Raw genomic sequence first — 24,250 nt, 5'->3', positions numbered from 1 at the left:
GAAAATTCAGTTTTCCCACCACAATTTAGATATTTTATTAACAGAGCATTAACGATAATTCTTGTCCATGGACCATTTTTCGCTTTCCCATTGATTTGGTTTGAGATTTCTAGCACTGATGTTGTCCTATGCTGATTTGAGCGATTCTCTGAGTCCTGCCACTATCCCATGTAGTATGTGTTATCAAAAACATCGCGAAACATCAAATTCTAAATGTTCTCAAACGATATAATATCCGAAGAGAGTGATAAGAGTTATAAGAAATGTCTCATCACACTGTTAGGTGGATTAAAAGCGTTTTTACATAAAGAAAGGATTTACTCGAGTTCGATTTGGTACCTCTGCTATATATATATATATATATATATATATATATATATATATATATATATATATATATATATATATATATATATATATATATATATATATATATATATATATATATATATATATATATATATATATATATATATATATATATATATATATATATATATATATATATATATATATATATATATATATATATATATATATATATATATATATATATATATATATATATATATATATATATATATATATATATATATATATATATATATATATATATATATATATATATATATATATATGAGGCTGACAAGATTCGCTCAAAAAGCTGTCAAAATCGTGGTGTAGACAAAAGCAGGGGCAGACAAAATCGGGAGCGGATAAAATCGGGTCTTCACTGTATAACTACGTGACATATATGTATTGTTGCGCGGTGCCTATATTCCCATGAATGATTCCGTCACAGTTTAGACTAGATTTATATATTTACACTATCTCAATACCTTTTCTTATAAGAATTACGAAACCACCAAACTATAGACAGTAATTCAAGTGTACCTCAAAAAATGCAACGATTAATTGCAGATTGTTTAATTTTTTTCTACAAACGTTGCATTTACAAGTGTGCGCTAATGCTCCTAACAGTACAGAACCAAATACACGATAGTAATGATACAATAATCGATAGATGCCGTTGTATTTCCAATGAAACACAAACTATTTAAGGTTATAAACAGTAATATATTAATCGTGACTGGTAGCTTTCTATGGGTATGTTTCTGTCAGCTGAGAGTCTGAAGTATATATAGCTAATAATTATTTAGATGATCGAGAATACATTATTCATATTGATTATAATAGTATAATATACACACAACTGATGATAACAATAAAATTATCAAATTTCCGTGCATGATCGTAAAAGCAAATATGAGAATACTAAAGATAAAGTAACATAGCATTAAATTATTCCCAGCAATGAAATTATGATTGAACAACGGTAACCACGATATAAAACGAACAAGGGGCACACCCAAACAATGCTGGGAAGATTCGAACAGAGACAAAGAAGTTCTTCAACATCAAAATATAATTTTGAAGCTATTCAAATTTGCCTGTGATTTTCAAAATATCTTTTGAACAACTTAGGATTAGGGCATAAACTTGAACTGCCATAATTCGCTATTAGAATTAATCGCCTACCACAGTGATTCTCAACCTGGGGTCCGCGGATCCTTAAACAGTAAGGTTTACGTGAAGTCGTTGCTGGGGGTCCGCGAAGAAAAATATATTTTCTGAGTGCATATTGAAATTCAAGTCTTGTTTCCCAACAAACTGAAAATAACATATTGATAGCATACAAAATCGATGTTTATCCGTGGGGATCTGCAGCAACTCAGGGTGATTTTTAAGGGGTCCGTGGTACGAAAAAGGTTCAGAACCGCTGGCTTTCCAGAATAAGAACTGCTGTTGATAGTAATAAACAACAGAGAATTTTTTCTCGATGATTGCTGCGAACTGTGTGGATTTTACGGAGAAGGTGAATTTTGACAGTTAACTTTCCCCTCCTAGCTCTGTGTTTATGGAGAAGTATTATTTATTGCCCTAAGCAAATGAGTAGAAGGTTCAACACAGTATAATAAGTAAACATTATCCGTGAGAATATTTAAACACATTTTATGGGATCGGCATATTATAAGAAAGGATGAAAATACTACAGCAAGAAATATGCTCCGCACCTTGCACTTTGAGTTCACCTACTTTGTCTCTGCCCGACTCAGATATAATGCAGCAAAACTGCAGATCAATTATTAGAAAATATCGTATAATATCATATAAGCGAATGCATGAATTTTTAAAAATTTAGAGCAGAATGGATGAACAGTGGTCACGTTCCAAACGCATTCAGACATACATGTTGCTATCACAAACACGCAAACTGACTAGAAATTCACTGCTATATGCATCAAGCGTAAATAAAACTCTATAATAAATTATATACTTCTGTAAAAGCTGTATTTTAATGTTCATGCACCCTTATGAGGTTGACGATGACAGTAAAGTTTACATCAGTTAGAATTCAGACGAGCAATTTATTTTAAAGCATCACCTTTATTCGTCGCGTTTTGGATGTTTTGACCATAACAGTTTTGTTTTGATTGTGAGTAAGACGAACATTAAAGAGACAAGAGCAAATATGAGTCCCATCGGCCCACTCCTGGGTCGATTCCTACCCAGGAAACCACTAAGTACTGTAATAAGCATTATATTCACTATATAACAGCTTTTCGATATAGGCTCTATACAAGCTTTACAAATCTTTACAAGCTTTATACAAGCTTTGAAAGTGTCTATAAGCTTTAAGCAAGCTTTGTTATTTAACTTTTAAGCACTACAAATATGAAGCATTAAAACATGCCGTATATGGGTATTAGACCGGCAACAATTTTGACTTTTTTTCGGAACACTGCTAATTCGAATGGTAATTGGTAATGATAATCATATGTCAAATATGAGCTTTTTCCGATAGCTCTAGTTCACCCACAAGAGGTTTCAAGTTTCAATATTAATATATATGGAAACTCGGAAATAAAAACTTAAATTCCAATAAAAAATTTCACAGTAACTCTGTGTACCTCAAAACTCACGTAGTTTATTTTATAACAAATAGCTTTGTTGAAGATCGCATATTGGTTGGAGGTTTTCCTAAAAAGTTATTTAACTTTGAAGACCAACCATTTTTTTTTAAATTTATTATTCTAAGCATGTGCGAGAAAGATAGGCAACACATTGCTTTATATGAGAATATCTTTTTACTGCAAAATCGGATCAATTTGCAGTCTTCGGCAAAGTTGATCCTTACAACTTAAGCTATATATCTGCAAATTTTGAGATGCACAAGATGATACTGGCATTTTGTACTGAATTTATTGTTTCAATTGCCTATTTTTCATATATTTTCACATACAAACTTGAAAACTCTTGTGAGTGAATTAGAGTTTTCGAAAAAAGCTCATATTTGACGAGTGGTATGTGAAGTCAATTACCGTTTTATTTAACAGATTGAAATTGTTGCCGGTCTAATGGGTATACTATATACACTGTATATTAGGGTAGCACAAGGATCTATGAAAAAAATTAAATACCGCAGAGCCAAGTTAGAAAAATTCGCTATTCTTCAACGAATTCCTACGCTAAATCTGAATCAAATCTGTTGGAGCATGTTTTAGCACAAACGATTCTAAGTTTGAATTGAGTTTACTATGAGAAAACAATGCATTTTCATTAACATCACATCACAAATATGTCGCCTGGTGCCCGTGAAAAATATATTGTATGCCACATGCTATATTTATTTATTTATTTATTCGTCAATCAATTGTAGACTACATTACACAAACATTAATTGCTTATATAATATACTCTGTACTATATACTATTCTTAAGTACTATGATGCCGCAAAGAGTAGAATAACTGAAAAACTAGATTCAGTCAAGTAGAATAACTTCTTCTGAAGACACGTCATAGCAATGGGAGGGTTATTGCAAAACTAAACTTTCGTTGCCCTGGAAGTTATGAAAATGGTGCTGTCTCTGACTACCCGGCGAATTGAACCTTCAATCAAGTGAACCTTGACGTATTTGTTGTGGTCACCAGTTATAGCGTTGGCGTAAAGCGGAAATATAGTTCAGATGGTATCATCAGAAACATGTCATAACTCTCCGAGCTCTCGATCGAAGCAGTTCGTTTTCTGGTGCTGTGCATAAAGTGAACAAGAATATATATTGTCAGTGAAGGTCAACCATTGTTTGAGGCGGTCTTTGTTCGCCGGTGCCCAGGCTGGTGAAGTGAATACCAGAATAACCGGACACGCCGCTATATAAGCTAAGTATTATTTCTCTTTCTTTCATTTCCCTTTCCCCGATCGGTCTCTACTTTTCCCTTTCCCCTGAATACAAGTTTCATCTCTCGTTTACACCACGTGCTATCCTCGTGCCTTAATGGCCGAGGGCGAAGGAACATTGGATGGGAATGATATTCCCATGGATTTACCGGATAAACCCGATATTACTCCCTCCCCTGATTCCCCCAGTCCTCCCCGTATTAAAACATACCCAGCCAGTTCAAATGGACCCTGGGTGGTGTATTTCCGGCCCTACACGAAATCGCCCAATATTCTAGAAATATCACGGGAGCTGACTGCTAACTACCCGGCCGTAGCTCAGATAACACGTGTTCGAGCTAATAAGATACGCGTTATAGTAAATGACCTCGATCAGGCAAACCAGATTGCTCGCAGCGAGCGTTTTACGAAACAATTCAGAGTGTATGTGCCTTGTAGGGCAGTGGAGATCGATGGAATAGTTGCCGAACCGGGTCTAAAGTGCGAAGACCTGTTGAAGTACAGGGTTGGCTGCTTTAAGGACCCTTCACTTCAAAAGGTGAAGATTCTGGAATGCAAGCAATTGTATTCCGCAAAAACAGAAAATGATAGGACAACTTATTCTCCGTCAGACTCGATTCGGGTGACTTTCTCCGGGTCTGCTCTTCCCAACTATGTCTTCCTGGATAGGGTTCGCTTACCCGTTCGCCTGTTTGTACCGCGGGTAATGAACTGCAGCAATTGCAAGCAACTGGGCCACACAGCCACTTATTGTGGCAATAAAAAACGGTGCGGCAAATGCGAGGGAGAACATGAGGATGACGCTTGCGGTGGAGAAACTGAGAAGTGTATTTACTGCGGGGGCCCTCCGCATGCTCTTAAGTCTGTTACAATTTAACAATTCAATATCGGTTTTTTTTGCACTACTTTTTTACACGTGCTCGGCTAGGGTCTATCCGGGAGAAAATTGCGGAAACACTTCCCATATAAATATCGACAGCGGAAATCAAAAGTACTAGAGAGCGGAAAGGGCTCATATAATATTTAAATATAATAAGAAAAATATTTAGATCACTACATTTTATTAATCTTAAGAAATAATTATAATAAAAACAACACCATAAGAAAAATATTTAGTTCATCATTTCATTTAATTTTACATGTGCTATCAAGGGTTAATAATGTTGGGAAGGAAAACAAAGGAAACAATATTGGGCACCTGATTCGCTCATTCCTCTTGAGCATGTTGTATCTACTGCCATTGGGTCAACTACGCTGCGCCGACTGGTGTGGTGTCTCCGCTAATTGACGGAACGGGCCGGTCGTGACAGACCGAACGTATGTTGCACTGAATCAGCCGTCGGTAATGTAAAATGCACAGGCCTTTCAACAGTACCGGCCTCGATAACTTTTCGATCCGATATCGCCGGTCAGGATTCTTCCACTTAGGCGAAACAACTGGCACTAACAGTTTTACCGCACACAGCGCGTACTGTCACCAACACTATCACTGTTGAAAAAATACTTGGTAACCAAAACGACCTATACCGAATTTTAAACTAGTTACTTTGTTACCAAAAAAGAGACCGAATGCTTGTCGGCTCCTGCTTATATATCCCACGAAGTCCTGGGTGGTGGATATTTCCGCTCTTCACGGTACATAGCAAGCGAGATGACTCTAGCTATCAGAGCGAGATAACAGTCTTTCGCAGGGCGCAATTGTATCGGTGGGATAATTGGGACACGCAAAGGATCGAGGGGCATTCGGTATTTTTATAGCAAATTCAAATTTTAAATAAATATTTTCAATAGGGTGATACTAATAATTATTAATTAAAAAAAATAAAAATAATTCAAAATATTATAAAAAGGTAAACAAATCAAAACGTATCTAGGGTATATGTACATATTATATATTTAAGTTATTTATTATTTACACCGTCGGTCGAGATTTATAATGTAACCGATCATGGAGGTTACAATCCTCCCAGAGCCGGTTAGAAAAAAAGTATTTTTTTTTGGTTGTGTTTAAGCTCCACCATGGGCCTGCTGCCGCTGCGATTTCAAGGTAATGTAGAACAATGATTGATCCATAGGAAGCTCTTTTCTTCCACATTATTTGAATTTAAAGCGGTGAGACTCGCCATGTTGGGGACAATATTTTGACTAAGCCATGGGCCTACTGCCGCTGCGATTCCAAGGTAATGTAGAACAATGATTGATCCATAAGGAGCTCTTTTCTACCACATTATTTGAATTCAGAGCGGTGAGACTCGCCATGTTTATAAAAAAAATCTAAAATATGTTGACTAAGCCATGGGCCTGCTGCCACTGCAATTCCAAGATAATGTAGAACAATGATTGATCCATAAGGAGCTCTTTTCTACCACATTATTTGAATTTAGAGCGGTGAGACTCGCCATGTTCAAAAGAAGTTTGATTTGGGGTATCCAATTTCAGATTATAAATCGTGGGCCTACTGCCCTTTGAATATCCATTTTAATACAGAACAATGATTTTCCCAAAGGATCTTTTCTGCTGTATTATAAGATTTTCAATTGGTGAGACTCGCCACGGAAGAGTATATTTGTGATTCAGGGTGATTTTTATTAATTGTGCTATTTTGCAATCTCAGGATCCGTAAGATAAAATAGTATTTCATACCACTCCCTCATTTGACCATAATACCAGAACTCATCCAAATTCCTGCCAAGAAAGGTGGACTAGATTGACTAGGTGAATTACTCATGGAAGGAGATTTCAAAGATATCGAGAAAACATCTCCCTTCTCCTTTTATCCGGTCGTTAGCATGTAAACTAAAACCAAAAGTTTCTAAGTATTATTAAAACCCACTTGTTCTTTTTTTTCGCTCATTCTTACATTCGTCCGCTTTCAATCATATCACATTCACATCTTACATTCAGGCATTTCATTCACATCAATCACTTATCTCTCATGCTTCACATCACGCATTCTTTCCTCAGACATTCATTCCTTAACTAAAAATCTATCTCTATTCTAGGGCGCCCTAATATTATGCCTATTCTATAGGCTTTCTCAATTATGATCATTTTAGTTTGTCGACGAACTGATCGAATTTAGATTAATAATAAATTTCCATAGTCGATCAGGTTTGACCCACTGTGCTCCGTGTTCCCTCACATATAACATCGAATGCACCGGATTGCCTTTCTTTTTCATAGAACCCACTTTTGTGCCACCCGTTAGGTCAACTCCTGAACGGAGGAGAATGTCAGACGTCAAAACGATAATGACAGCAGAGAATCAACAAATACAAAACATTATGTTGAAGAATGGATGACCGAAAGTAGGTTTGCTTATTTTAGGTGAGGAAATGTTTTTTTAAGGTGTTTTGGTGGCTAATTTGGACCTCTTTTTTTTAGATTATGTTACCGGGGAAATCGTCGGGGGTTCATTGCTTCAGGTGAGTATATATTTTACAATTAAAAAGCTCTTTTTTTTCAGTTTCCCACCCCGATACAAGGATACAGCCTAACCAAATAAAGAATGAAATTAAGACCTAGTGTTTTTTTTACCCCGGCTTTAAATGAATGGCCGGCCAAACCCCCAGATCTTTCCCTGATAGGTCTTCCAGTCGGTATGAGTTGGATCCGACTTTCGCAGATATTTTGCACGGTAGGTATTGTCGGCCGTACTTCGCGTTGTAGTGCTCGATCGCGCTAGACAGTTTAGTGTTTCTTCTGAAAACGAGTTGACCTTGGCAGAAGGATTTGGAAAACCGTTTGTGTCGGAGGTTATAATGCCTTCGCGCGGTCTCGTGTGCTTTGGCCAGGTTTTTGATGACCAAATCGTAGATTTTTGTAAACATTTGTTTACGCTTTGATTCCCTTTCCTCCTCTGAGCAATTTTTCCCGTGACGAAATAGGCGATGGTCGGCCCCCCTTTCCGAAAGTTCGTGGCCGTGTGTCACAAAATACGGAGTAAACCCAGTAGCAGAGTGAATGCTGGTGTTTAAGATTAATTCTATTTCAGGTAGTTTTGTATCCCATAGGCGCTGATCATCTTGAACGTATGTCCGAATGGCAGCGTTTATCGTTCGATTCACCCTCTCGACCGGGTTTGCTTGAGAATGATACTTGGAGTTCAGCCAGTGTGTTATTCCGAAACGATCCACCAAGTTCTTAAATTCCTTAGAGATAAAAGGACTTCCATTATCGGAAATTACTATCTCTGGGACGGAATTTCGAAAGAACCAGTGGTCGCGAAGAATCGCACACATGGCTGAGCTCTCAAGCTTTCGTAAGGGATGTATCATAACCCACTTAGAAAAATAGTCGGTTATAACTAACATATGTTGATTACCTTTGCGACTGCGTGGCAAAGGACCGACAAAATCTAAAGATATTATTTGCCACGGTCGAGAGGCCTCCCTAAATTTACCCATTTCGGGCGCCACCGGTACGGAGGCTGGTTTAACTTCTTTGCAGGTTTGACAATTTTGAATGTAAGACCGAATGTTTGTGGCCATTTGGGGCCAGTAGTATCGCTTTTGAATTCTAGAGCGGGTTTTTTCAAAGCCTGGGTGGAATACATCATCATGATTCTCCCTGATGATTTGAGTGACCTCATCCAGTTCGGGAATTAGTTTCCACTCAAAGCGACTGTCGTAGGGTTCGCCTTTTGATGTCACAAACTTGTAGAGTTGACCGTTGTCAACTTTAAAATCTATGTAGTCGTCTGGTTTAAGTTGTATTTTTGCTATTAATGAATTGCGCCACGATGCGGCAGGGGAAGGCTGGATCGCAGCAGTGCTTCGGGACAAGGCATCTGGAACGATATGGTCTTTACCTTTCCGGTGTGCCACCGTCATGTCGTACTGCTGCAGAACCAAACTCCACCTACTGCATCGGGACCCAACTTTCCATTTAGTGTTGAGAATGTGTGTTAAAGCTGACGAATCAGTGACTAATGTAAAATGATAGCCTTCAATATAGCCCCGAAATGCGTCTATTGCTAGAAGAGCGGCTAGTGCCTCCTTCTCAGCGGCATGATAATTTTTCTGAGGAGTAGTGAGCTTGTGAGAGAAGTAAGATATAACTTTCTCCCCCTCTTCGTGTTTTTGGGTGAGAATCCCAGCGACAGCTACGTCACTGGCATCAGTTTGGATTGAAAAAGGTAAGTTGAAATTTGGACTGCCGAGAATAGGAGTGGAGATCAGTAATTCTTTGACGTCACAAAATGCTTTCTCGGCATGATCGTTCCATATAATCTTTTTTGTTTTAGTTTTCAAAAGGTCTGTCAGTGCAGAGGTAATGCCACTGAATCCTGGTATAAATCGACGGTAATAGTTCGCCATTCCTAGAAATCTCCTCAGTTTGGTTACGGTATCCGGTCTTGCGTATTCGACAATTGGCCTGATTTTGTCAGGGTTAGTACGCAGACCTTTCGTACCAAGGAGATAACCTAGGAATGGGATTTCAGAGACTCCGAACTGGGACTTTTCTATGTTAATGCTTAGATTTGCTTGCCTCAGGCGCTTGGCAATTTCGCGCAGTAAGCGCACGTGTTGCTCAAATGTCTCCGTTACCACGACAATATCATCGAGGTATACGAAGACATTTGGCTCTAAAATGCCGTGGCCAAGAACCTGGTCCATCAGTCTGGCAAGCGTGGCGGGACTGTTAACTAAACCAAATGGCATTCGGGTGTATTGGAATAGACCCTTTCCTTGCACACTGAATGCCGTAAATTTTCTGGAGTGTGGGTCGAGAGGTATTTGAAGGAAAGCTTCCGATAGGTCGATAGTAGATAAATATCTCGCTTTCGGAAGCTGCCCCAATATGCGACAAGGGTGTGGTAAAGGATATGCATCACGAATAGTGCGCTCGTTTATTTTGCGTGCGTCCAAGCAAAGTCGGACTTTGTTCGGTTTGATAACGGGTACGCAGTTTAAAGACCATTCAGAATTGCTGCGTTCAATTATGCCTGCTTTAAGCAGCCGCTGTAATTCTCCCGCGACTAGCCCTTGAGTTCGAGGAGACATTACGTAGGGGAACTGTCTAATCGGAGGTTTTCGCTTCCACTCATCTTGGATTTCGATGCGGTGAACAGCTAGGGGAGTCAATGTAAGTGGTTCGCCCTGTTTTGCCGATAAGAATAAGGTTTTTATCTCTGCAATACAAATTTCTTCCTCGGCATTGAGAACTGTTGATGGGGGCGTATGGTTACTGATAGCCGACTCGTCATCGGCTTCCACTGAGAGACATTCGTGAATCTGGGGTTGAATATTGAATTTTTTCCAAAAGTCCATGCCACAAATACAGTTTATGGCAAGGTTGGGGACTACCAGCGTAGGAATAACTTTCATCATCCCGTTAAAACAGAATGGGAGATATAATTGTCCCAAAATATCAAGCTGCTCTCCGCTCGCCGTGCGTAGTAAAATAGCGTTTTGTAGGGGTGATACTTTGGGAGACTTTAATTGTGTATATACCGATTTATTAATTATGGTTAAATTGCTGCCACTATCTAATAATGCGCGAACCTTATTACCGTACAAACTCACGGTGGTACACGGTCGGTTATCGTTGGGATAAGGGTATGAAATGGAGAATGTTGATGGAGTAGTTTCATAAACATTTTCTGGAGCAATTTGGAAATTAGACAAAAATGTGGATTGGAATTTATACGCAATTACTGGCTTTGCGGACGGCGATTTTCGCTCGCAGCCATGCCGTTTTTTATGCAGAAAGGACAGTTATTAGAAGGGTATCCGCGAAAACCACAGTTTTCACACAACACACCTCTCGGTAGTCTGCAGGTTTGGATTTTGTGACCCCATTTACCACAATTGAAACAATTGTTGGAGGGTGGTGGACAATGGCCATCTATTAGGGCCTCGAGGGTAAGTAAAGACCTGTTAGAATTCCTAGCGGCATTGGCATTGAGAGATTGAGTGTGAGATTCATTGCGTTGGGACGCGTGGTTTAATGACTGATTGGTAATAGGTTTGGGTGCGTTACGCGAACTCGATTGCTGTTGTGAAGGCTGAGATTGCTGCCTGTCTTTTCTCGTTTGTTTGGTGGAGTTGGAATTTTCTAGCGAGGCTAGTGATTTTTCGTTTCCAAAAACTTTATTATAGGCTGAAAAATTTAACGCGTCCACCTTTTGGCCTGCCGCTACTAAGGTTGCCAAGTCTGCGATGGGAATAAAATTTATTTGTTTTTTGTAATCAATTCTAATATTCTGCAATAGAATTTGAACTTTCTCGTAGTCAGGCAATTGTGTGCTCATTGTACGGAATAATCTTTCCATTTCGTGGTAAAATTCAAGGAAAGTTTCATTTCTTTGTTGTCTACGTTGGTAGACTTTCATTTTAATAAGTGCGTCTAAGTCTGGATGCATAAATGATCGTCGTAATTCTAGCACCAAATGTTGCCAGTTTAAAAGGCGACCGGTACTACGCATAGTCATGTACCATTTGAGTGCTGGACCTGAGAATAAGTGCACCGCCGACTCAAATAACTCGGTTTCGGAAACGTGTTCCGCCACAGATAATGCTTGTATAATTTCTAAGAATTCGTTAAGTTTAAGTCCCTGATCATCGCCATCATATTTAGAAATGGGCCATTTTGACACCGGTAACCTTTGCTGAGAGTGATTACTCGGAGGAGTGGGAATAAACTTTGTCGTAGAATGATTGTAAGGTTGCCTATGGTTATTAATTACTTCTTGCCAATTATTGCTACCGTGATTACATGCCCGAGGATCGGTTGGAACTGGGTTGTGATTGCTTGACTGTTGCCAGTATTGGTACGGGTTCGCATAAACGAAGAATGGGTTATTGTTATCGAGGGTTGGATGAAAAGTGGCATTTCTAGCTGTGTTGGATGATGTACCGGCTTGGTCAAGACACGCGTTATTATTTGCTTTTGATTTCAAAATGGAGGGTTGCTTTTTTGAGGGCCCTGGTGAGGCTGTATTACGCGGGCACTGCATACTTGCCAATTCGTTTTCTAATTGCTCGATTCGACCTTGGAGAGAATTTATCATTTCAATATCTACCGATTTACGTTTCTTTTTTCGATCTTGCGATTCATCAGGTGACGAAGAATTTTCGGACTCATCGCCAGCTGGTGTATCATCATCGAGTAAATCTCCATGATCACTGTCTGCGTTCCCGTCGCGTTCCAGTTCAGGGTGAAATTCTGATTTAATTGTATTTACGATTTGAAAAAATAATGTTTTAAGTGTATTTTCTAGTTCCGAAGTCTTATTTGTTTGGTTAAGGAGCTGATAACTACGGTGAGCGTAGTGTGACAATCGTGTTTTACACCGGCTCATTATGGTGCTATCGTTTCGTTTTAGCCTACCACAAATTTCAGCACATTTTTGCTGACATAAAAGAATTTCTTCTTCAATGTCAACTGACAGTTGAGCATCGTATAACCTATTTTCTTCTTTTTCAATTTTTAGGTGGTCCCGTAAGCTACGTTTTCTTCGGGAAAACGTGGGATCCTCGCGAATTACGATGGATCTAACTGTAGTTTCAAAAACTATTTCATCTTGTTCTAAGTGATCTATCCTCATTTCGTAGTACCACGTTTTCATCCATTCCACTGCTTGATCAAAATTTAGATTAACCTCTGCCATTTTCAAAACGAAAAAAAAGAACAATTGGTTTCGAAACAAAGCGTTCAAATGAGAACAAAAGAACTAGGTAACGATCACTCAATCCCCGGAAATTAATCTCACCCGTCAGTCTAAATGAAAAAGGCTGAATTCTGGTAAATGGTCAAACAAAAGAGACGGTAAAATTTATCACTAAAGTAATTATCATCACCCGGAAAGATTTTTTTGCACTTTATATAAATCACTTGAATCACAAATATAATCATATAAATATAACCTGCAAATGGTAAAAATATTTCAAACAATTTTATATTGGTTGCAATTCCTCCCGGAGCCTGGTAAAAAAGGGTTGCAATTTTGTTTAAAATTGAAAACCTTTTTATAATTATTTAGCGTTGGGCGCCATTTGTTACAATTTAACAATTCAATATCGGTTTTTTTTGCACTACTTTTTTACACGTGCTCGGCTAGGGTCTATCCGGGAGAAAATTGCGGAAACACTTCCCATATAAATATCGACAGCGGAAATCAAAAGTACTAGAGAGCGGAAAGGGCTCATATAATATTTAAATATAATAAGAAAAATATTTAGATCACTACATTTTATTAATCTTAAGAAATAATTATAATAAAAACAACACCATAAGAAAAATATTTAGTTCATCATTTCATTTAATTTTACATGTGCTATCAAGGGTTAATAATGTTGGGAAGGAAAACAAAGGAAACAATATTGGGCACCTGATTCGCTCATTCCTCTTGAGCATGTTGTATCTACTGCCATTGGGTCAACTACGCTGCGCCGACTGGTGTGGTGTCTCCGCTAATTGACGGAACGGGCCGGTCGTGACAGACCGAACGTATGTTGCACTGAATCAGCCGTCGGTAATGTAAAATGCACAGGCCTTTCAACAGTACCGGCCTCGATAACTTTTCGATCCGATATCGCCGGTCAGGATTCTTCCACTTAGGCGAAACAACTGGCACTAACAGTTTTACCGCACACAGCGCGTACTGTCACCAACACTATCACTGTTGAAAAAATACTTGGTAACCAAAACGACCTATACCGAATTTTAAACTAGTTACTTTGTTACCAAAAAAGAGACCGAATGCTTGTCGGCTCCTGCTTATATATCCCACGAAGTCCTGGGTGGTGGATATTTCCGCTCTTCACGGTACATAGCAAGCGAGATGACTCTAGCTATCAGAGCGAGATAACAGTCTTTCGCAGGGCGCAATTGTATCGGTGGGATAATTGGGACACGCAAAGGATCGAGGGGCATTCGGTATTTTTATAGCAAATTCAAATTTTAAATAAATATTTTCAATAGGGTGATACTAATAATTATTAATTAAAAAAAATAAAAATAATTCAAAATATTATAAAAAGGTAAACAAATCAAAACGTATCTAGGGTATATGTACATATTATATATTTAAGTTATTTATTATTTACACCGTCGGTCGAGATTTATAATGTAACCGATCATGGAGGTTACAAGTCATGCCCGGCGTACAAGCAGCGCGGGGATAAAATTAAGCGCTCCCTTAAGGATCGCTCGAGGCACTCTTATGCAGAAATGCTAAAGAATGCTTCGCCATCTGTCCCTTCCGAAAATTCCTTTCCTCTTTTGGCTGGCGTTGAGCAAGAATCTGACGACCCACAAGAGGGAACATCATTGGTTAACCCAGGGGAATCCAGGAAGAGGAGAAATCTAGCCTCCCCTAAATTGCCTCGTAAGGGTGCCAAGGTGTCGTCCCCTCAGAGTGCGCCAACTACAATCAATAAATCCAACGGAAGTGATTCACTACAGCCGAAGCAATTTGCTCCAGGACTTGGAAATATTAATTCTAACAAGGAGTACCCACCACTTCCAGGGACACCAAAAACCCCAAGTGTCCCCTTTTTTCAAACAGATACTCAGTCCAGTAGCGGACTAATGAAATTTTCTGACATAGTGGACTTAATTTTCACAGCTTTCAATGTTACTGATCCTCTTAAAAGCCTTCTGATACGTTTTCTTCCTATAGTGCAAACATTTTTGAAGCAGTTGACTACTAAATGGCCCCTCCTTGCAGCGATCGTATCCTTCGATGGCTAAGTCATCGAACGAGGTCACCGATTCGATCACTGTTCTACAGTGGAACAGCAGAAGTATCCTCCCGAAAATCGATTCCTTTAAATTTTTACTAAATAGTTTAAAATGTGATGCTTTCGCATTATGTGAAACTTGGTTAACTTCCGATATAAATCTCAACTTCCACGATTTTAATATAATTCGTCTGGATCGAGAAAACCCCTATGGAGGAGTACTTTTGGGGATCAAAAAGTGCTATTCTTTCAACCGAATTAACCTCCCTTCAACACCAGGCATTGAAATTGTCGCTTGTCAAGTTTTAATCAAAGGTAAAGACCTTTGCATTGCTTCCATCTACATTCCTCCTAGAGCCTCGGTAGGGCACCGAACGCTTTGTAATATCACGGAATCCTTACCGGCACCGCGGCTAGTTCTGGGAGACTTTAACTCGCACGGTACGGTATGGGGTTGTCTTCATGATGATAATAGATCAACATTAATCCAAGATCTTTGCGACAATTTCAACATGACCATCTTAAACACGGGAGAAATGACGCGGATTCCTACACCACCAGCACGCGCAAGCACGTTGGATTTATCGCTTTGCTCGACATCGCTACAGTTAGATTGCATGTGGAAGGTGATCCCTGATCCCCACGGTAGCGATCATTTGCCTATCGTGATTTCAATTGCTAACGGTTCAAGACCATCGAAAACAATCAATGCCTCGTATGAGCTCACACGGAACATTGATTGGAAGAGTTACGCGACCGCGATATCCGTTAAAATCGAATCCACTCAAGAACTTCCTCCGGAGGAAGAGTACAGGTTTTTGGCTGGCTTGATTCTCGACAGTGCGAATCAAGCTCAGACTAAACCAGTATCCAGCGCGAATACCCATGGACGGTCTTCCACACTGTGGTGGGATAAAGAGTGCTCAGAGCTGTACGCGGAGAAGTCCACTGCATATAAGGCCTTCCGGGAAGACGGGTTACCCGCTAGCTATCAACAGTACGCGTCGTTAGAAAAGCGAATGAAGAGTCTAATGAAAGCCAAAAAACGCAGTTATTGGCGCCGGTTCGTCGACGGGTTAACGAGAGAAACAGCGATGAGCACTATTTGGGGTACGGCTCGACGTATGCGTAACCGTAATAGTACCAACGAGAACGTGGAATATTCGAACCGTTGGATATTCGCTTTCGCCAAGAAGATCTGTCCGGACTCTGTCCCGGTACAGAAAACGTGCCGCGCCGCGTCTCCTCCCGATACCGCGAACGAAACACCGTTTTCGATGGTGGAGTTTTCACTTGCTCTCTTATCATGCAACAATAACGCCCCAGGGTTAGACAGAATCAAATTCAACTTGCTGAAGAATCTGCCTGACACTGCAAAAAGGCGCTTGCTGAACTTATTTAACAAGTTTCTTGAGGGTAACATTGTCCCTCATGACTGGAGGCAAGTGAAGGTCATCGCCATTCAAAAACCAGGAAAACCAGCCTCCGACCACAACTCGTATCGGCCGATTGCAATGCTGTCCTGTATTCGGAAGTTGTTCGAGAAAATGATCTTGTTTCGCCTCGACAATTGGGTTGAAGCAAATGGCTTACTGTCAGATACACAATTTGGCTTCCGCAAAGGCAAAGGGACGAACGATTGCCTTGCGTTGCTTTCTACAGAAATCCAAATGGCCTATGCTAACAAAGAGCAGATGGCATCAGTCTTCTTGGATATTAAGGGGGCTTTTGACTCAGTTTCTATCAACATTCTGTCAGAGAAGCTGCACCAGCATGGTCTTTCACCAATTTTAAATAACTTTTTGCTAAACCTGTTGTCTGAAAAGCACATGCACTTTTCGCATGGCGATTTAACAACATCGCGATTTAGCTACATGGGTCTTCCCCAGGGCTCATGTCTAAGTCCCCTGCTCTACAATTTTTACGTGAATGACATTGACGATTGTCTTGCCAATTCATGCACGCTAAGGCAACTTGCAGGCGACGGGGTGGTCTCTGTTACAGGGCCCAAAGCTGCCGACTTGCAAGGACCATTACAAAATACCTTGGACAATTTGTCTGCTTGGGCTCTTCAGCTGGGTATTGAGTTTTCCACGGAGAAAACTGAGTTGGTTGTTTTTTCTAGGAAGCGTGAGCCGGCGCAACTCCAGCTTTTATTAATGGGTGCAACGATCAACCAGGTTTTCACATTTAAATATCTCGGGGTCTAGTTCGACTCTAAAGGTACCTGGGGATGTTACATTAGGTATCTGAAACAGAAATGCCAACAAAGGATCAATTTTCTCCGAACAATAACTGGAACATGGTGGGGTGCTCACCCAGGAGACCTGATCAGGTTGTACAAAACAACGATATTGTCGGTGATGGAGTGCGGGTGTTTCTGTTTCCGCTCCGCTGCGAACATACACTTCATCAAACTGGAGAGAATCCAGTATCGTTGCTTGCGCATTGCCTTGGGTTGCATGCATTCGACCCATACGATGAGTCTCGAAGTGCTGGCGGGCGTTCTTCCGCTAAAAAATCGATTTTGGGAACTCTCATATCGATTGCTCATCCGATGCGACATTCTGAACACGTTGTTGATTGAAAACTTCGAGAGGCTCGTCGAGCTTAATTCTCAAACCCGATTTATGTCCTTGTACTTCGACTACATGGCACAGAGCATTAATCCTTCTACGTATACTCCCAACCGTGTTCGTTTCCTAGATACTTCTGATTCTACTGTATTCTTCGACACATCCATGAAGGAAGAGATTCGTGGAATCCCGGACCATATACGCCCTAAAGTGATCCCCAATATATTTTATAATAAATTCCGAGAAGTCGACTGTGACAAAATGTTCTACACTGACGGATCAAATCTCGATGGGTCCACTGGCTTCGGTATCTTCAACAATACTATCACCGCTTCATTCAAGCTCAATGATCCCGCTTCAGTTTACGTCGCAGAGTTAGCTGCAATTCAGTACACCCTTGGGATCATCGACACTCTGCCCACAGATCACTACTTCATCATTTCGGACAGCCTCAGCTCTATCGAGGCTCTTCGTGCGATGAAGCCTAAAAAGCAATTCCCGTATTTTCTGGGGAAGATACGGGAGTCCTTGTGTACGTTATCTGAAAAATCTTATCAGATTACCTTTGTTTGGGTCCCCTCTCATTGTTCTATCCCGGGCAATGAAAAGGCCGACTCATTAGCAAAGGTGGGCGCATTAAATGGTGACATATACGGAAGACCAATCTGCTTCAACGAATTTTTTAGTATTTGTCGTCAGAGGACACTCAACAGTTGGCAAACCTCGTGGAGCAATGGTGAACTTGGAAGATGGCTACATTCGATTATCCCAAAGGTATCAACGAAGCCTTGGTTCAGGGGGATGGATGTGGGTCGGGATTTTATTCGTGTAATGTCCCGACTTATGTCCAACCACTACACCTTAGATGCACATTTGCGGCGTATTGGGCTTGCGGAGAGTAGTCTGTGCGCTTGTGACGAGGGCTATCATGACATCGAGCACGTTGTCTGGGTATGCGCCGGGTATTTGGACGCCAGGTCTCAGTTAAAGGATTCCCTTCGGGCCCGAGGTAGACCACCCAATGTCCCAGTCCGAGATATGCTGGCAAATCGTGATTTCCCCTATATGTCCCTTATTTATACTTTCATAAAAACAATAAATATCCCAATTTAGCCCCTCTCTTTTTATTTCTCGTTTTTAGAAGTTTCCTCTTGCCAAGTGGAACCGATAAGCTTCAGACTGCCACTATGTAACCGCCGTCGCCCTTATCACTACGGAATCGGAAGCGAGAGCGACTCGAGGTCCGAAGGATTCCCTTTGAAGGATTCCCCGCGGGTCCGAAGAATACCATCCGCCAATCCGACCTACTAGACTGAGGCGCAAATTTGTTTCGCTGATCTCCCGTTTGCCCGAAAGTTGCAAGTTTTGCTCTTCTCTACCGGTCACCATCTACGCCTTCTCTCCCCTGTCCTTGATACAACTACTTCTACACCGATTTTGGAAATGACCAAGCATAAGTATCCGATAAAAAATCAAATTTGTATTCCGTATTCCTAGTTTTAAGATAGTTGTAATTTCTACTCTTTGTTAAAACTATTGTCCCCCATCTTGTAAATAGAATTGTATCCCTAGTTTTAAAACATCTGTGAAATTTTTCATAAATATTTGTTCCCCCTTTTGTGTACCAAACTATATTGTTAGTTTTAAGATAACTGTAAATATTTCCTAAAAAACTATTACTATTGAATTCTTGTTTTAAAATTTTTCATAAAAAAAATCTTTTGCCCCCTCTCTTATATATAGAATTTTTTTTTCTAGTCTTAAGATAGCTGTAATTTTTTTCTCTTTTATAAAAAAAATATTTCAACATTGTAACCTCCTAGTTTTAAGATATTCAAAATGTAAAAACAAAAGAATTCGGCACCGCCAAGCTAACGCATTTGTGCCTATCAAATAAACGAAATGAATAAAAAAAAATCAAAAAACATGTGATCTAAAGAACTTGGGATCGAATTGTAACAGAATTATATATTATATAAATTAAAATAGAAACCAGACTGAAGCGGGAAAGATTTCCGTTATTTTGAATGCTCAACTGATTTTCATCATATCCTTATGGAGCTGGAACTGAAACTGCTATAGAGTGCCCCGTGAACTAAAGGTAGATTAACCCTAGAACGTTGCACTGGGGTACAAATGTACCCCACGCCTTCTTTGGAGCCGTGCGAAGACGAGAATTCGGCATTTATCGACCTGAGACCCTAACCATCAGTGGCGCAAATTTTCATTTTCAAATGCCAACTTTCAGTTCAATCAAACCCAACCGTGATTCAAATTCGAAGCCTCCCTCAATCATTCACTTTCAAGTTGGCGGGGTTTTCATAACTGAATCGTACGTCTTCATTTCAAATTGATGCTTTTTCATTCACCAACCAAAGCTGTCATCTGCTCTGTAGAGGCCATTTTAGGTTAAATGTTGACATGTTTTGCGTTTTCAAGCTTACATGAACAGTAAGAAGAATGTTCAGAGTAGTTTTGTTTGAAAAACCTAGTTAATACCCCAGTAGAAAAATATTCACAGCGTCAATGAAATCGAAAATGAATGGAAAATGATTGAGCAGATCAGCTGTTTGAATGAATGATGTAAACCACAGCTGCGAATTGGACATAGTATGACATGATTTGAGATTTGTTCCTCCTTCAAGTTCAAAACAACCTGTTGAAAATTTGCAGCTCTGCTTATGGTTAGCAATTTAGAGTTCCTAGTAAGAGTAGGATAAGGTTGTATGGCCAGTTTGCTTATGGCTTTTGTGAAAGCAGGTGTCAAAGTTGACGTGGGGTACATTTGTACCCCAGTGTACAGTTGCCGTTAGCGTTTCGTCAGGTTTCGTTTTGTCAGTGCAAATGTGACTCGTGCCAATACCAGTTTAAATACTGGTTGTTTCACTACGTAAGTAACAATTGTATTATATAATCGTTCTTAATCATTTATTCAATTAATTTAATTTAATTTTGAAATAGAAAAAAAATCGTTCTCATTTTTGCTGATTTTTATTGTTTTATCGTTTATTTTTTATATTTTTTTTCAAAACAATGCTGCGCAAGTATAGTTTGCGCACAGTAACTGCTGTAACAGTACCGTTGCGTGTTAAAAATCTATTGCTGGTCAGAAATATTTTTTCATTTCAATTTCCACCCCATTTCGTGGTATTTTCCAAAACCCCATTTTCAAACTTTCACTCTTCCAAATAATCGTACTTTTTCAAAAATATCAAAATTCCGTTTTATACCGTTTCTAAACCATTCTTTCAACTTTTAGAATCATTTGATTTTTTTCAAATCGGTTGAAAGTTCGCAAAGTTACAGCATTTTTTGTAAAAAAAAAATCAAAACCGCAATTCTTTCAATTTTGTTTTGTTCAAACCAGTTTATGTATCATTGATTCAATAAATTCTGTTCTTTCACTTACGCAGCTGTTTTCGCAATTAAAAAACGAAGAAAATGATGTATTATACATTTCTTTTTCTTGCATTTTTACCTGCGAAAATTGCGATCAAACGCGTGGTGTACATTTGTACCCCAGTCAGAGCTGCAAATTTTCAACAGGTTGTTTTGAACTTGAAGGAGGAACAAATCTCAAATCATGTCCTACTATGTTCAATTCGCAGCTGTTGGTTTATGCTGATTTCGTTTTTAGATCAGAGTTGCTCTAGGTTCGCTCGGAGCTGTCACTTTTGTATGGAAACTGTAAACATTAGAGCGAACCTAGGGCGACTCGATTCTAAAACCGAAAACAGCATTACATCATTCATTCAAACAGCTGATCTGCTCAATCATTTTCCATTCATTTTCAATTTCATTGACACTGTGAATATCTTTCTACTGGGGTATTGACTAGGTTTTTCGAGCAAAACTACTCTGAACATTCTTCTTACTGTTCATGTAAGCTTGAAAACGCAAAACATGTCAACATTTAACCTAAAATGGCCTCTACAGAGCAGATGACAGCTTTGGTTGGTGAATGACAAAGCATCAATTTGAAATGAAGACGTACGATTCAGTTATGAAAACCCCGCCAACTTGAAAGTGAATGATTGAGGGAGGCTTCGAATTTGAATCACGGTTGGGTTTGATTGAACTGAAAGTTGGCATTTGAAAATGAAAATTTGCGCCACTGACCCCAGTGCAACGTTCTAGAGTTCTGCATGCAATTCCGCGTGAAAATCCTCGTGAAATTCCACGTGCAATGTCGTGTGAAATTCCTTGTGAAATTCTGCGTGAAATTTCGCGTGAAATATCGCGCGAAATTCCGAATGAAAATCCGCAGAAAATTCCGCGTGCAATCTCGCGTGAAAATCTGCGTGAAATTTCACGTGCAATGTCGTGTGAAATTCTGTGTAAAATTCCATGTAAAATTCCGCGTGAAATTTCGTGTGAAATTCCGTGCGTAATTCCACGTAAAATTTAAAGTGAAATGTTTGAAATTCCGCGAGAAATCTCGCGTGAAATTATGCGCTAAATTGTTTGTAAAATTCCTCGCGAAGTTCCTTCTGAAATTTCACGCGACATTCCTTTTGAAATTTTGTGTGGAATTCCGCGTGCAATTCAGCGTGAAATTGTGCGCCAAGTTCGCCCTGAAATTCCACGCGAAATTCCACGTGAACTTCCGCATAAAATTGCGCCGGGAATCCTGCGCGAAATTCCACGTGAAATTATGTGGGAAATCCCGCAGGAAATTTCATGTGAATTATCGTGTGAAATTCTGTGTGAAATATCGCGTCAAATTTGTGTGAAATTCTACGCGACACGCGAAATTCGGTGTGAAATTCCGCGTGAAATTCTGCGTGGAATTCCGCATGAAATTGTTGGTGGAATTCAGCGCGAAATTCCTGTGAAATTCCACCTGGAATTCTATGCAAAATTGCGCTTGAAATTCCACCTGGAATTCTTTGCAAAATTCCGCGTGAAATTCCGCACAATTTTTTTTTCTAAAATTCCGCGGAAAATTCCTTCTGAAATTTCGCGTGAAATTCCGCTCGAAATTCCTTCTGAAATTCCGCGCGAAATCCTACATGAATTTCAGCGCGAAACTCCTTGCGAAATTGCGCATAAATCTAGACCTTTTATTCAAAACGACATATCTACAATGAGCGACTTTCTTTGTTTACTTTCTGTTAATAATTCGGTCGCTTTAACATTTATCCCTCAACTCTTTGCATCACATGCTAGTCAAAACCACCGTCTTTCGATCTGTACTGTAAAATAAGTGAAAAGTGCTATAGTGACGCCGTACAAAACGAGAGAGAAAGTAAACAAAGAGAGTCACTCATTGCAGATGTCTTTTTGAAAAAACGCTCAAGAAATATCCACGTGAATACCGCGAAACTCTTCGCGAAATTCCACGTGAAATAGACCTTTCTCGTCCGACCTAACCCCCTTTTTTCTTATTTTTATTCAAAAGACTACACATTTTTAAGAATATTGCCGTTGAAATGAGACTATTTGGAGCTATCGTGATTTTTTAATGATTTTTTTAAATTTGAAAAATGCAAGAATGTTGAGTATTTTTTTCACCTTTGCAAGAATGGTGGGACTCAAAATGTGTGTTTGGGCAACACTGTTTTGTATATTTTTGCTTGAGTTCCTGGCAACGCGGCAAATGAAGTGGTGAGTCGCGGTACAAAGTTCATTGATTATGTAAACAAACTAAAGTGAACCTCTCGGTGGAGAACATTGCATGATAATGTTTAACCTCACTTTTTTGACAGTTCAGAGAGATTGTTTACATAGTCTTGGAATTTTTGTTGATTCGATCATAGTATGAGAAACTTGGTTTGGTTCGCTGCCAAATGTTAACACTTTCCAAACAAGGTCGCTCAGCTGTAATTTTGATTTTTGGTTCATTGAAGAAGTAAGGAATTTCTAGCCAAACATTTGAAAAAGGCCTACTGCCAAATGCAAACAAATCGAATTTTCATGTTCTCTATTAAAATCCTGGGACAAAACCTGTGGATAGATGTTTTCTTTTTCATTTTTTCTGTTCATTTGATCTCTTGTCTTGCATATCCACTCTTTCTTCCTCACATATTTTAAATGGACTGGCTACATTTGACAGTTCCCCTCACTGCATTTGACGGTTCCCTTTGGCTGCATTTGACAGCTCCCCCTGGCTGCAATTGACATTAGGTTTTTTCGTATCCACACGTCACGTCCCAGTTAAAAACTATCTATCTGACCATGTGCATAAACATAACGCAACAATGGATTATGAAGAATTTTGATAATGATTTTATAACAAATTATAAAAGGGCCCGGCTGATATAAAAGTCCTAACTAGCAATACACATATTATAAAATGATTATAAAGGATTATTGTAACTGATTCCAAAAGGATTATAAAGGTAGTGAAATACGTACACAATGAATTAAGGGGAGTGTCTGATGTAAACAATTTGCGCAATCAAACTAAATAAAACAGTATTAAATTTTTAAATAGAATTATAATGAATTCGACCAAAACTTCTTTTACTTTTTTCTCAAGGTATACGTTTGGCAGTGACCCTTTTCAAATGTTTGGGTAGAATTTAGATTATTTTATCGTTGTTGCGATCAATTTCATTTGGTTTGTTTTGTTCACAATGTTAGTCGCAGAGCATTTTGGTGATCTATGGCAATTGATGACCTTTACACCCCATACTAGGTCCGCTCCTGTTGCAGTTGTTTCGCCCCGTCCGGCACCGAGTCAACCGATGTCCAGCCTGCACCGCACTCGTCTGTCGCTATGCCAATGGCAGGTACTTGGATT

General features: G+C 39.4%; 1 long non-coding RNA gene across 1 annotated transcript; it reads left to right on the top strand.

The window, feature by feature from the left end:
• Positions 1 to 7,485: 7,485 nt before the first annotated feature.
• LOC131692397 (uncharacterized) lies at positions 7,486 to 13,063 on the top strand. Its single transcript, XR_009305975.1, has 3 exons — positions 7,486 to 7,568; positions 7,626 to 7,666; positions 12,679 to 13,063. It is a non-coding gene; the product is annotated as an uncharacterized LOC131692397 (long non-coding RNA).
• The last annotated feature ends 11,187 nt before the right edge of the window (positions 13,064 to 24,250 follow it).

This window comes from Topomyia yanbarensis, chromosome 3, assembly GCF_030247195.1.
Source record: "Topomyia yanbarensis strain Yona2022 chromosome 3, ASM3024719v1, whole genome shotgun sequence".
Classification (NCBI taxonomy): domain Eukaryota; kingdom Metazoa; phylum Arthropoda; class Insecta; order Diptera; family Culicidae; genus Topomyia; species Topomyia yanbarensis.
The sequence above is the reverse complement of the archived record's forward strand: the minus strand, read 5'-3'. Positions and strand labels throughout refer to the sequence as shown.